The sequence below is a fragment of the Bombus vancouverensis genome, chromosome 18, assembly GCF_051014615.1.
Source record: "Bombus vancouverensis nearcticus chromosome 18, iyBomVanc1_principal, whole genome shotgun sequence".
Taxonomy (NCBI): Eukaryota; Metazoa; Arthropoda; class Insecta; order Hymenoptera; family Apidae; genus Bombus; species Bombus vancouverensis.
Genome location: NC_134928.1, coordinates 2,289,852 through 2,304,390, shown reverse-complemented (window position 1 = coordinate 2,304,390; position 14,539 = coordinate 2,289,852). Strand labels below are relative to the sequence as shown.

The window sequence follows — 14,539 nt, the reverse complement described above, 5'->3', positions numbered from 1 at the left end:
TTGCATCGGAAATCAGAAGGGAGGAGATTTACTCCAAGATCGCATTTACATCGGAAACATATTTTCTCGAATTTCCCTCTACAGAAACCATAGGAGCGAACTTTGCGTATCTAAGCATTTTTGTAATCAAATAACAGATTCTGGTATAAAGCTGTATAAATTAAGAAGCGGAAAGCTTATTAAACTGCCGGCGCCTAAAAAAGAACCGATGCGTATCGTTCGTTGTTTTCATTCGGACGAGTCTATTCGCGGTGTATTTAAACTGTTTATCGCGAGAATGGCACGTTATGTACTAATTTGCACAAAGAGTTAGCACGAGAATCGTAATATCATAAAAATGCTCAGTAATATCATCACCCGGATGCGTCGTAATTCAAGCCATGACTCATAGTAAAACCAGTTTCCTTCGTTTTACTCGAGGCATAGGGATTTTCTGAGAGCGTTCGCATCCAGCGAGCGTTGCGCGAATAAATTTATCGACGCTACGCGCCAAGCATGCAGAAAACGAATCGCGTTCGTGCAATTAATTCGGGATGCATCCAAGAAACACGTCGATTCGTTAGCGGAAGCAAATGTCTTTTCATGTTTTTATTTTAATCGTACATGAACAACATTTACGGCCGAATAATTTTTCTCTTTTTCCACGCTTATAATAAATTAATACGTATACAAACGTCTTTATCGCACACTCGATGATTATAAATTCCTAAACGGTTTAGATATTACGGGGCGCTATACACCGATCGTTTCCTAAACGACGGGATTAACACTTTTCTGCGATTAGTTACTCGTAAACGCGAAACCGCGGCTGGGAAATTCGCGTTAAGAAGGTGCATCGGCAACTCGATAAAACAAGCACTGCTTCCTCGAGGCGTTGACACAATAGCGAAACTAAGAGGGTACGAGACAAGCGATACAGCTTGAAAATAAATTGTCAAATATCCTAATTTTATAATGACGATAAATCAGTCGCATTCGTACGAATGTCGAGTCATGACTATCAATGTTTTACGTTCTCGCAGTACTCGAGCCGATATAAATTCGCACGTCGTAAGCAGGTGTGCTACAAACGGCCGTTATAAATTTAACCTTACATTCTGACGATATTTCTGCCAGGTTCGCCATATTTTTTAAATTAATCCCTCGTTAAATGTAACAATCCGGCGGTATATCTTCCACGCTTCTCGTATATCTCAAATTAATCCACCATGAAACATTTACTTCAACAACATACATTTTTTTCACGCAGCTCGTCGATGAAATCTACGATACGATGCCCATCGCTAGCAAAATATAATAAGCGAACGTGTACAGTCGTGCAGTTAACCAAGCGCCGTGCCTTCGCGATCATTATTATAATTACCAAAAGCCATTCTCCGGTGTACCGCACAAGACCATCGGCCATTATTTCCCCGTGCAGCCTCCAGCGCGCCGTGTCGCCATTTCGCCCCCTTTTTTCTCTCCAGTTTTACGATGGTTTACCGAGCGGTGCGTGGCAAATTATTGCCCCCGATTTTAGCGTGGAGCTCGTCACTCCGTCTAGTCCCGCGGGAATCCACTGGCTTTCGCAGGGTCCCGTGGGTGCAACGGTAGACGCGTGGCTTCCACTTCCAGTCTCTCTTCTCTCTTCTCTCTCTCTCTCGAGAGAGAGAGGGAGAGTGGAGACGCGACTCTCTCGATGGCCATTTACGCGAGATGACTCGTAAAAGACGATCGATCGAATAAATTATCCGAAAAATCGAGCATTCTCGTTCGCGAGAGTCTCCTAATGGAGGAGAAGCGTCGTGAGAACTCGATGGTTTAGACGTTCAGATGTTTAGGTGTTCGTGCAAATCCACGTTTTACCGAAAGTAATTCGTTCAATTTCTTCGCGCTAAACTTCTATCTATAGAGATTACCATCAATCGATATTAGCGATCGCTAAAAACAACGTTTCTCAGCAGACCGAAGAACGCTCAATTTCGAAAACATTAGACATTGGCTTCTTGAATTACTCGATTACTCGAACTGCTATCGGGTCGGTAAGAAACGACCGCGGTGATTTATTTACCGTGAACACTGTACACATTTTTCTATACTATGAATATTTTACGCATTTCGTACATTTAAGTTGCTCAGAAATACGTAACTTTCACGGTCTATTAACGAATTAATTCAAATTATGATTAATTAATTCAAATAATTCTAAAAAAATTAATAACCACGGAACGAGTAATACAAGTGAGAGTGTACAGCGTGTCAGTGACAGTCATTGGATACCAAGTGTATAGACGTGTGGAATAGACAGGATTTCCGTAAATATATTAAGGGGACATTTTATAAGTGAAGAGATACCGGAGGATACAGAGTACGACGGGTTACCCGGACTACCTGAGTATTTTTTATCCAGCGAAAGGATACTTTTTTTCGATCGCGTAGGTCCAAGGTCCAAGTCATTTCTGTATTTGAGAGTGTCAGGTAGAGAGCTGTACCTGCGAACAATTATCTACAAAAAGAACGTGTCCCTTTTTTACTTTTTTTTATTATTAACCCTCCATAAAATAAGGCTGGAAAGTCGTTGAATCTTCAAAACCCATTGAACCACGGCTATTTATCCGAATTACTCTTCGAGCACTGTTTCTCTCGAGAGAATATTTACAGGGATAATAGAATTTCGTCGTCGAGGTCGTAGAATTTCTTCGGTTTAGTCTCGGTTAAAATCTCAGTCCGGTTCTAGTAAGCGAGCAACGTTAGAGTAGCGTGACCGAGCTCGACGACGATGCAGCCTTTGCAGAAGGCGGCTGATCGCTAAATATACTTGCAAAAGGATCGTCAAGAACCGAACGAATGGTGTGGTGCACACGCCACAGATGGCAGCAGCTAACAAGGTAACCCGGACGAGGTTCGATAATCCAACTTCGTCCAAGTCCGCGGAATCTAACGAAGGATACGAAAGGGGATGTTGGAACATCTTGCTCTCGTTACAAGGGACCGAACGACCTCTTCGATCGTTAGGGGAAAGTAGGACTTAAATTAAAAATTAAGCAATTCCGGCGTTAAATCACGATTTTCACGAAATTACACGCACGCAGGAAATTAAGATTTGGGGCTGACTGGGTTATTCGATGGAGATAACGAGACCATTCGAGCATTTAATTAGCGGCCAGACACTTCTCCGCTGTATTTACGGCAGACGTTCCAGATATCTTCTAACCTAACGGCCATTCTAATCTCGTGGAATTTTATCTGCGATGTAACGGCCCGTCGTTTGTCAGCGCGTCCTCGGTGCACGGCCAAATCCCTTTTTCATCTAAATTCCTTCGTAACCAATAAATTTCGAACGCTATCCAGACGCGTCTTGTTCAAACACTCTGTTATATAATTCTCTCGGAAGATCCATCGTTCAACCCCCGCAAAGTGTCTCGTCCACGGTCTTATCGCGTTAAAAATATGTACTGTCGGCACACAGATAACGCGAGACGGACCAACGAAAATACTAGCGTAACATAAATTACGGTTTAACGGCAACCCCCGACGTACCACTCTACTCTAATTCAGCCAACGAAAGATTGCCCCCAAAAGAGATTGCTTCCTCCTGCTTCCTAAAGTATCCTAACGCGACCGACGTTTTAACGAATTTTAACGTTCACAGATACATGTGGAAGCCGGAAGAGGATACCAGCGGACAGTGGCTTCGGGTGTTTCTCGTGTTCCACGAGCCAGATCGCATGTACCGGCTAACGAAGTTGCCAGGGTGACTTTAATCGATCGCAGTAGGAACGAGCTGGCGAAGAGGATGCCGTAAGACAACAGCGGATGAAAAGCCAAGGGCAGACCGATTCGCGCAGCGTTTTTCACCAGACAAAACGTAATAAAAACGCGAGGTGCCGGCAGCGAGGTGTTTGGAGGTGGAGGCCGGCTGGTGGCGCCAGGCTACGCAACGCTCTGCCCAGGGGTAGCACGAAGCTCGGTCTATATGCCGATCCTGGCATGGAGGGGAGGCTTGTGCCGGGGCGATATCGCACACAGACGCGGCGAAATCAAATCGACGCGGAGTCGCGTGGTAGGAAGGGCGAAGCTGCTGGAACTGGCCAGCGAGAGGAACGAGGAAAATATGGGTGAAAGACGGTGCACGAAGGAGCAGGATAACGAGCAGACGAGGACCAACTACGGAGAGGGATAGGTTGATCCTGCCGGGTTAAGAGAAGGCCGCGTACGACGAAGAGGGACAGTCGGATAGGTGTTATTCGATTCTGTTCTTGGGCAACGAAGCGAGCTGCATCGCGTTCGTGAGAGAAAGGGACGCGATAAGCGCGCGAGACAGGTAGATCGTGGGAGGAAGGTGCTGGGAGAGAGGGGTTGGTCGACCCTGAGCAAGACCAATCGCTAGGTGGGAGAAAGAAGCGAAACAAATGGAATAGAACGACCAATGGGAGGAACGGAGAAAGGTGCATCCACTGGCTGGTTCGGTTAGAGCGACGAAGACTGTTTCGAAAGAGCGAGAAAGAAGGGTTGGTAAGAGGAAACGAGACAGCAGCGATGCAAAGGAGAGAGGGAGGGAGGGAGGAAGGAAGGAAGGTGGTAGAGCGAACGAGAGCGAGAAGGAGAGAGAAGGGTTGGTCGACCCTGCGCGTTATCAGGAGCCGCCCCTCCCGGGCGCCCCTATATCCACCCCGACTTTATGTACCCCGTCGGTGTAGCCGAAGAGTAGGTGCATCGGTGTGCGCAGTGGTGAAAACGCACACAAGTAAGGCGTCAACGTCCCTAGGCGCAGCCGGGCGTAGAGCGACGCCGCATGGCGTCGGCGTCGCAAGCTCGACCGACTCTTTTCTCTCTCTCCGTGCGACGTTCTCAGCGAACGCCACCGGAAGATCGTGGTCTTCTTTCGCTGTCCTCGCGCTGCGTTTCTCCAAGGAACAACGGGACGAAGCTGGACGAAGATAACCGGAGGACAGAGGGCGAGATAGAGGGGCAGGGAAACGGAGAGTGCGCGAGCGAGAGAGAAGGGAGGAGGGAAAGGGAGCAAGCTCAGGAGCAGCAAGGGAGAGAACTTTCGTTATCGCGCCGCGAGTGACGCGCTGCCCTCGGAGCGTCGCGACGCCACCAGACGCCCGACAGTCGTCCGTCAGACGCGCCACGGTTGTCTCGAAACTGGCCGGTTTTCGAATTCGCCAGCACTTCGCGCTCGTCCTTCGAAGGATTCGCGTATCCTCGCCGTCCTTCCTCGAAACCTCTCCGCACCGTCGTCTTTCTTTCCCTCTGATTTTCCATCTTGCAAACCTACCGTTTGCCACGGGTCGTACCACCTCGTCGCCGAAACCGACCAGACACAACGCCGTATCCGTTCGTTCCTTCTTTCTGCATTCTTCGACGCTCGCTTTTCTCCTTTCTCTTCGGTGCGTCGTCTCTGTTCCGCTGTGTGGCTCGTGGCCACGAGTCGCGCACCGTGAACGTCACTCGTCGCACGTAGACCGAGCCGAGCTGTCATTCTCGCGGCCTCGAGGCAGAAACCGATCGCTTCCTGTGAATGACACGAGCCGTGTCATCGTATCGTTCTCTGTCGACGTGTTGTACGCGATTCGGTGGATGTCACCTTTCGAGCAACCTTTCGCAAGCCGTCTTGAAAATTGGCAGGCAAAAAGGACTGCAAGGTGTTCGTCGATCGAAAGGTTAGTACAAAGATTCCGAGGTTTTCGGATTCACTCATGTCAATGACAATCTTGTGCGTAGGATCGTGAAGAATATCGTGTACGAATATCGAGCAAGTTGTGACGGTGAATTTCAAGGGACGTTTCCACCGAGTGCCCGAGGAGCAGGCAACCGGACTGACGCGGCGGCAGAACGGGTCGTCAAGTACTTCTGCATTTTCTCACCTTTCGTTCTACCATCTTTGGACCTTATTTTCCCATACTTTTAATACGAATATATCGATCGTATATTTTTCTGTCCGATTCTTCCATTCCATCGGATCGGTATCTTTTAAATAAAACACCTGACGCTGTATCTTTCTTTTTCAGGTTTCGATCACGCCACTGGAATCGTCCAACGCCTGACCGATGTCGTTCCGATAGATCGAAGAAAACAAACCTTTGGCAAATTGCGGATGAGAGAAACGTTATCGTCGTCTTACCTCTGTCTCCGGCGAATTCTTCGCGATAAACTTCGGAAACTCTCTGACCTGCGGTCATCGACGAACGATCGTCGTACATCGTCTTCGAAGCATCGAGTATCGTATCCTGCGGTAGACGGCTTGTTGAAACGTCAAGACATGTCCTTGAAGAGTAATAACCAGGCCTGCATCTCGACGAGGAATGTGAAACCCCCTGTACGTATACTGAATGTATCCTGAGTGTATTTCTGTCCGGTATACCTTCAGTATACGTAACAGGAGGCTACACCGAACTTCGATGGACGCCATCATGGACTCCGCTGCTGATATCCACCCGTAAATTCACCTTAAGCGGATTATCATGCGATAGCTAGTTTCTATTATGTACCTGTACAACCGAGCCACTCGTGTAACGGAGTTCTGCTCGCGCGTAAATCGAAATTAACTACGTTTCGTAGTTTTCTTCGCGCTTTCTTGTGTACGCGTTCCGGCGATTAAATAATAAATCGTTCGTGTCTCTGCGAGGAAACTCGTAGAATTCGTGTCAGGTTATAATCGGGCGACGAAGAATTTAGAAGAGACGAGATTGTGATACAAAAAATAGTTGGCTTTATAGACGATCGTAGATGTTTTGTATTTCAGCGAGGTACTTTAAGATAAGAGAATCAGTCGTAGGAGCGGAAAATTAGAAAAATAGAAACTGTTCGATGAAATTAGCACTTGAAGCTTGTAGACTGTTTGAAATTGAATCAATAAATATTGCTACGTTTGATATTATGTTAAAATAATTGTCGTAACGATTATTAGCGAGTGTCTGCGCGAATCAGAGAGGTTTTACCATTTTTCTGATCGCGTATTTACGTCTTTTAGTTGTACGATTCGATGAAGACATGACTTAGGAAACTATTTTTCTATCTCACGTGATTATATTTTGCTCGATTCGATTCGTTCTTAATTATTGATTTCGAAACAAAAAGGATTTATTTAGTCATAGAACGTAATTTGAAGCAATACAGTCTAAATACAGCGGTTCTAAATTCTGTCTTCTTTCTATGTCGGGAGATACTTAAACGCGATCCGAAAACTAAAATTAGTACGATGGACTCTTAAAATATACTATTGAGGTAGTCGCTTAGAACTTCAATCGACGTCGAATCTTTAATTAAATAATATAACGAATAAAAGTAAAATATGAATGAATGTTAAAACACCGTATCTCGGTACCTGATACGTTAATCGTTTAATTACACAACATACGCATTACTATAAACAGTTTCACGTCGTATTCCATTTATTCGAATATCATTTCTGCGCTTTAAGAGATGCTCGACGATTTTCTATCGGTTTCAAATGATTCTATGCAAACCAATTAGCAAACGAGTATGCGATTATATTTCTCGCGACGAGTATTATATCACCACGTGCGAGTGGAATCGTCGTGTTTACCAATCCTATCTTTCGGTCTGTTTTCTCCACGCATGTAATTCAAAGGAAATAAATGCAATAACGCGTTATACACATATCATTGATTCTTCTTCCACGTAATGTAATTATCGTTCGTACTTACACGCATAGTACGATTCAATTTATTCGAATGAAATTTCAGTCGATGTCCGATTAACTTTCGTCGCTTCGATTCCATCCATCCGAACGTGAGTTTCTATCGCGCGAACGACAAATTGAATAAACGACGAAATCAATTAGAAAAATTAGCGAACCAGGCTATTGTTATACGAATTCCAATTGTATAAACTGTTTGTCCGGCCGACAGCTTCCGATAAACGGAATGTTACCGTATTACGATGCACCGCGAGCAAGAAGAAAAGTCACATCTTGTTTCCAGTCGATCGACAGCGTGCGTCCTGACCTGGCCGTATCGCCCAGTAAAACGCTTCTAAACTGGCTTTAAGGAAAAACAAATAACAGTGGAATCGGGCCAGATATTCGCGTCCGCGGACCGAATTCGCGCAACGATTCGCGTACGCCGCACGCGAAATAAAATCGTTTACGAGGTCGGGGCGTACGAAGTTTGCCAATAAACCTCAACCGAAACAAACAAGGTGTAAGTCATCCGGTCTGGAGAATTACTTGCCCCTTTAATGCCCCCTTGCCCCTTCGCACAAACGGGGTAATTCCTTCTCCTGGGTCTCCAAGGTACAACTTTCTCTTTTAAAGCCACTCGTAAAAAGGGTTGAAGACAGGCCGAGTTGTCCGCAATCGGCAAAAGGGTTGGTGAAAGTAGCCTCGGCAATAAAAATGCTAAAAATTCGAAAGCGAAGCAAGGGTTGACCGGATAATGGCAGGGATGGAGTTTCACTTTCTTTTTTTCTGCAATAACGTAGCAACGACAGTCGGCTTTCGGTTCACGTTGCCTTGCGATCGGCTGCCTGTTACACTCAAACTTTGACGGTGATCTCTTGTGTTATTTTTTGTTTGTTTGATTGTTTTTTTTTTTTTGGTTTTATTACGTCGTCGTGGAGGAACGTTAACGGGAAGTTAATCGGTTTATGGAGTCTTGTAAAAGAACTCGACGAGGATTTGCACGGTTATCGAAGTACCTGCACTCGCTTACCTGCCATCAGGTTTGTATCCTCGTTGACTTGTAATCGCCTTCGAATTACCAGCTAATCTACCCATTCCGAAGACAAACTGATTAACTCTACTTTCCCAACAGTATTTCAGTTTCATGTAAGAACGTACGAATAACTTTTTCGATTATCATCTTGATCGAGTCAATTACGGATAGTCTGGCTTCCGTGTAGCTCGATTAACCGTCTTCGTGTACGTATAACAAGGTCTTTAAATATCGGTAACCTTTTTCAATCTGTTGCGAAACAAAAAGAAAGGACCTTCCCAGTATTCGTAAAAAGACATAAAGAAAAGACGTTGAAAGACGTTCGGTTGAAAGAGATTTCATATACGATTAGCGATCTTTTTTCAAGAGACACGTTCAACCTTTCGTCGAATATTAACGTATTAGGTGGTCCGGAACGTCTCTTTCGTTTTATATTATTTCATCGAATTTTGTTCTATGAAAATGATGATCACAACGTTCGACAGACGTTAGGTTTCGCGTTTGTTCAAAGTTGCATCGTTGCGAAAGACGCGTCTGTGAAAGAAAGACGCTTTTCCGACAATCTAATAAACAGCCGACGAATAATTACGCGGTCGTATTCTCTCTGTCAGCGATGTCTCGTGAATTTTTCGTTCGTTTTCTGGCCTAAAGACTCCTGTAATTTCCCGGAAATTATAGGAGCGCGTAGAGTTCGGCTCCTTGAAACAGCGGCCACCGTGTCGAATTGGGAAGCTCGCGGGCAGGAGGCACGGTTTTGGAGCCGCGATTATGTTCGCCATCGTGATCGCGTATGCAGACCTTGCGTCACGGACGCGGCGCATCTAGATCATTGAACTCACTCGAACCGTCTGTCCAGGGACACGGCCTCGAATTATGCATTCTCGAAAGTCTCGTTGCAACTTTTCCTTCTTTTTGCCTCCTGCCGCCGTCCCCCTCTTTTTTCCGTTTTACATGGTCCCCGAGAAACGATGGACGACAGAGAGCGAAGGAAGAGGGTCGCCGGACGGGCGCTGGAAATTCCGGCGGAACTTTGAAAAATTTACTCGCGCGCTCGATGTACCACCGATAAGGGACGGACGGGAAACAGCGATAAAAACAGGGCCGAAGGGAGGACGAACGTCCGCGAGACTCGTAGCCACTCGAACGACTGGATGTAACCCAGGCAGCCGAAAAAACTTGGGAAAAACCGCATCTCTGGAAGAAGAGAGCGAGGAGAAAAAAGAACGCATATCCTGGAGTCCTGGAGAGAAAAGCTGAAATTTCAACAGGGACCTGGGAAAGCGACTTGCTAAAGTTCAACGAGCCCCGACCGCCTTGCTTCGTGTACGGGCAACGCCAAGAGGGAGAGACCTGGAATTTCGAACGAGCAGGACGAAGATGCTGCCGCTGAAGAAGACGAAGAGAGAGAGAGAGGCTTACGGCGAAACGAACGAGGGACAAAGAGGGGCTGAAGTCAGACAGGAAGCGAGAGAAAGAGAGACAGTAGGAGAGAAGGAAACTGGGCGAGATCTCTCTCTTCCCGGCCAATGAGTCGTCGTCTCTTTTGGTGGCCCAACCCTCGGGCCAATATGGCCGCGAAAGGGAGCTTAAGTAAGGGTTAGGTTAGGCCAGGCTGATCCTTCCGGACCTGGCAGAGGGGAAAGAGCGAGCTGGACCAGAAATTGGAGGCGGAGTGGGGTGGGCGTCGTTGTCAGCCATCATGGGATGCTGCTGGATACAAGAGCCTCGTTGTCCTCTCCTCTTTGCGCTTTCCTATCGAACCAAGCTGCACGATACCGTGCCGCGAATAATGCAAACCAACTCTACTACGCTGCCGTGTTGTTTACATGCGAGCCGCGCATCGCGACTAATTGCGTCCCCCGACTGACGCGAAGGTTCGCAACGCGACGAACGTTCGGTTCGAAAAGCTGAAACGCGTTCCCGGGGACCATAGGATCGTTGGCCCGACGCCATCGAACGCCTGTTCCAGTTTTTCCCCTTATCAGCCTTGTTTTCTCCAATCTGAAATTCGAGTCGACGACGGTCTACAGCTTGACCCGATAGGTTCCTGGCTTATCGTGCATTTTACTATCCATAGAGATACGCGGTTAGCCGTAGGGGTTGAAGATCGACCAAAGGTCAACGTTGTGCAATCCAACGACTCGTAGATTTTGTACGATCAATGGCCTCTTCGCGGAGGAAACGACCACTTCTCTCCACTTGCATTTCTTCCAAGCTATTTATATACACGCGTCGCTTCTTTGCTATACTTAGGACAGATTTTCCTTAGTGGTATGTTTGTAGAACAAGCTGTTAAGGAGAAGCTCGTTGGTTGTAAAATACGAGTACCAAGAAGGTTGCAGGGGCATGTAGAATAATACGCGACGAGATTAATGTGCGACGAGAGAGAAGCTTATTTCGTAGTAAATGGCCAGAGGAATGTTATGCCAGCGTGTGATATTAACGTAGAAATTAATGGAGTCTATCTGTCCTCATTGACACCTACTTATTTACTTACTCGTCTCCATTCGCATGCCCTGCAATAATTTTACGGTTGTACTCGTGTTGGATCGTTCGTAAAACTGATTAATCGTCTTATCGCTCTTTAAATTATTCTACACGACAGTTCGATGTGCAGCTCGAATACAAAGTTTCGGTGTGGTAAAAAGTTCACTTGGAATATTATACAACGTTTTAGTTTCAAAACTATTTAAAATATCCGCGTAAATCATTTTTTAACGCTTCCTCGAAATCTATCGAACTATCAAAATGTAGAAACGTTCGTGAAATTTCGCACACCTTGTAACTCATCGAATACCTATACGCGCTATCGTCAAAGACATCGTATTCATACAACGCTGTAAATCTTGTTCAACGTTGTTTATCCTTGAAAGCTACCGCGCGCTATGCGTAAACGACGCTGTGACATAGATCATGCCTTCCATTCCAGTTCTTGGATCTAGTACGTACTCTACAAATATTTAGGGCAGACACTTATCGTCGGATAGCTTCGCGTCTCGTCATCGACGCAGCAATCGAGAGGAAAACATATTTTTAACTGTACACGTTGAGAATTTCCTACGAACGAGAACGCAGAATTCTCGCTGTGAAGAGAACACTCTTCCTTATGTTTTCGGTTTCTCGACAATTTCTTCTCTCAAATGGAGAACTTTCTTGAAGAAGGAAAATCCTCAATTACGCGTCTCGGCAAAAATTAGAAGCTTCGTTCCATTAATATCGTCGCTTTGGAGCGAAGTCGAGTCGCTCGGAAGCCAAAAATTCCACTTTTTACCAATTTCTCAATTTCGTTACACGAGTACGAATCGTTCGAGCTATTTTTCGCTTTTCGATGCTTTTTCGCGAACCCAAAGCGCGCAATGTCTTCTCGTTTCTTCGTTATCACGTTGGAGACTAACACCGTCTCGAAATATACAACGAGCCTGATTATTCTGTGCGATATCGGAGGTTGAACTTTCGGACGGCGAAGCTCGGCTGATTCGAACGATCCTATCTCGTTCTAATCTTCGTCTACGTTCTCTCAGTTTTCGTTAGCCGTAAAATCGGTCCGAACGGTCATCTTCTGGCTTTCCGATCGGGGGAAAAAATTTCGTTCGTCGAACGAGCGAGCGAGCAGAGGCGCGAGACAAGTGAAAAAGAAAAGCAGAGAAGAAGGGGAGGGAGATAAGAAGAGCGTTGGCTCGTTTTCGAATACGAATGGCCGTTCGCGATATCGGTTATTATAAATCAGCGAGAAAATCGTGACTACCCGCCGTAAAGGGTAAAGTAAAGTAACGAATTAACGGCGTAGGGAGTGTCGCGAAGTGTAAAGTGCCGCGTTCTCGATGCCTGTTTCCGAACTCTCCGCCGACGTCGAGGCTGGGATACCCAACGTAAACGTGAATTTATAATGACGTTGTACTTTGCGGAATACCTATTACGAACTGCCTTTTAAGGAAGTTGTATATTACGTGTTTCACGGACCTTCGTATGCCAGCCGACAGCCAGGATATTTTAAGAATTAAGATACTGGCTACAAAGAAGCTCGTTTCTCGTTGCATCTCCGCGATCGTTCCGCGTTTTCATATATTTTTCCCGACTACCGTTACACGCTGTTTTTCCAATATCGAACGACGATTTCAAAACGCTTGAGAAATCGTAGAAAAATCCTTCCGAACGTGGCGCCGGACCTCCTTCCCTACGATAATCGCTTCTACGTTTCGCTTTGTAAGCCAAGCATTTCCCTTCTCGTACTCTTATATTCTTAACAATCCACGCTATCGATTGTTATTAAAAATCCGTCGAACGATCGTCAACCCTTTCAGGATCAAACGCTCTCTAGCACTCTTTTTCCAAGCAAGACACAGCGCGCTAAAGTTGCAGCTAGTTTTTATCTTTGAGGTTGTTGTTACGGAGGATAATGCGAGCAACGAAATAAACAAATTCCGAGTACGCGTGCATTTCGGTCTTCTTGGATGTTTCGTTGTTAAGAACGACGGAACACGCAAGCACCGTAAGCATGGCATAAAGCGCAAAGTTGTTACGCAACGTCGAGCGTGAAAGGGTTAACGGAAACTCGCGCAAACCGTAACACCGTCGTATTGTACGGTAAAAGTAACGATCGTTGAAACAATAATCAAAGATGTTCGATCGTGGGTTATTTCTTACCTCCGCATGGACGAAGTCCGACGGCCCAGCTGTGCACCAGTAATCTGCAACAAAAACGATCCGGTTGCAATTGTCGATTTTAAACATAGTGGCGAATTCTTCTAGTTTCGAGAGCGAACACGCTCGGCTATTATTTCGCCGTAACGTTTAATTTTAGGATAAAGAAGCTTCGTCAAGAGCTTCGAGCGATTTTCAACGAACCGCTGCGGTGAGTCACGCGGAACAACAAATTCTTTCGTTACGCTGTCTCGTAAAATCCGACGATCTTTGCAAACATCACGATATTTTTCGTTTCGTTCCCTCGCGTTCTACCTCGACGGAAGGGCGAACCGTTCTCGTGAGATTCGGCACGCGGGGGTGTAAAAAACCCAGCACGAGAGAAGTGAAAGTTCGCGCTAGCGGATGCGCGACTCGGTTGAAAAGGGTTAGGAGAAAGTTGCTTATTTACTGCGCTGTAAAAATGTCACGGGAAAGGGTTCCCTTTTCTTCCGAGCGAACCCTTTCCATCGTCGCGCTCCACGTCCCGCCTAGGTATCTTTTTAGACGAAATGTCAAATCGTTCACTTTCCCTCGCGGATACTCCTTTCCTCTTTCCTAATTCTCTTCAGTTTGTTCCGAATCTTCGGTCGAACGCGAGCTTTTCTCAACTCCTTCCATCGCGAGTGTGATTCGTACACGTCGTAGTGCATCGTGATCAGTGATCAGCATACGCAGATTGGTGACAAATTCATATCTTTGAGAATATGCTTGGAGAAATGGAACACGAGAGAAGATTTGTTTCATCGACTAATTATTGCAACAGGTAGATGTTACATCTTGGCTATTTGATTCTCGCGTGCTATGTACGTTCCACGCGTTCCTGTGCCCGTAAGTTGCATATCGAATGCGTAAAGCGGAGTCTATCGATCGGAATGGCAATGGTTGAAACGTTTCGCGAATTTGCGACGAGAAAAAGGTGTAATAATTGGGGATTAATTTTCCATAGGCCGTCTATCGCTCGTCTTAACGACAATTAACACGGCGTATTTCTCGTTGGTTATTTCTCACCAACTCTCATTTATTTCCACAAGCAAATCTCATGAACGCAAGCCGTCGCCGTCTCCTCTTCTCCTCAAACGCACTTCTCCTTCTTCTCCAAAGCATCGTCATCGATACTTGCGGCAAAATCTGCCTCGTTGTTTTACCCGATGTGCCATTCGCACGCAAAAGTTGACACGAAATGGAAATCGAGG

General features: G+C 46.0%; 1 long non-coding RNA gene across 1 annotated transcript in view; it reads right to left on the bottom strand.

Annotated features, from left to right (window-relative positions):
• Nucleotides 1-14,539, bottom strand: part of LOC117161340 (uncharacterized) — a 304,050-nt gene that overhangs the window by 178,867 nt on the left and 110,644 nt on the right. The window contains exon 3 of the long non-coding RNA XR_013060700.1: nucleotides 13,308-13,351. This is a non-coding gene — a long non-coding RNA (uncharacterized LOC117161340). The remainder of the gene's footprint in view (nucleotides 1-13,307; nucleotides 13,352-14,539) is intronic.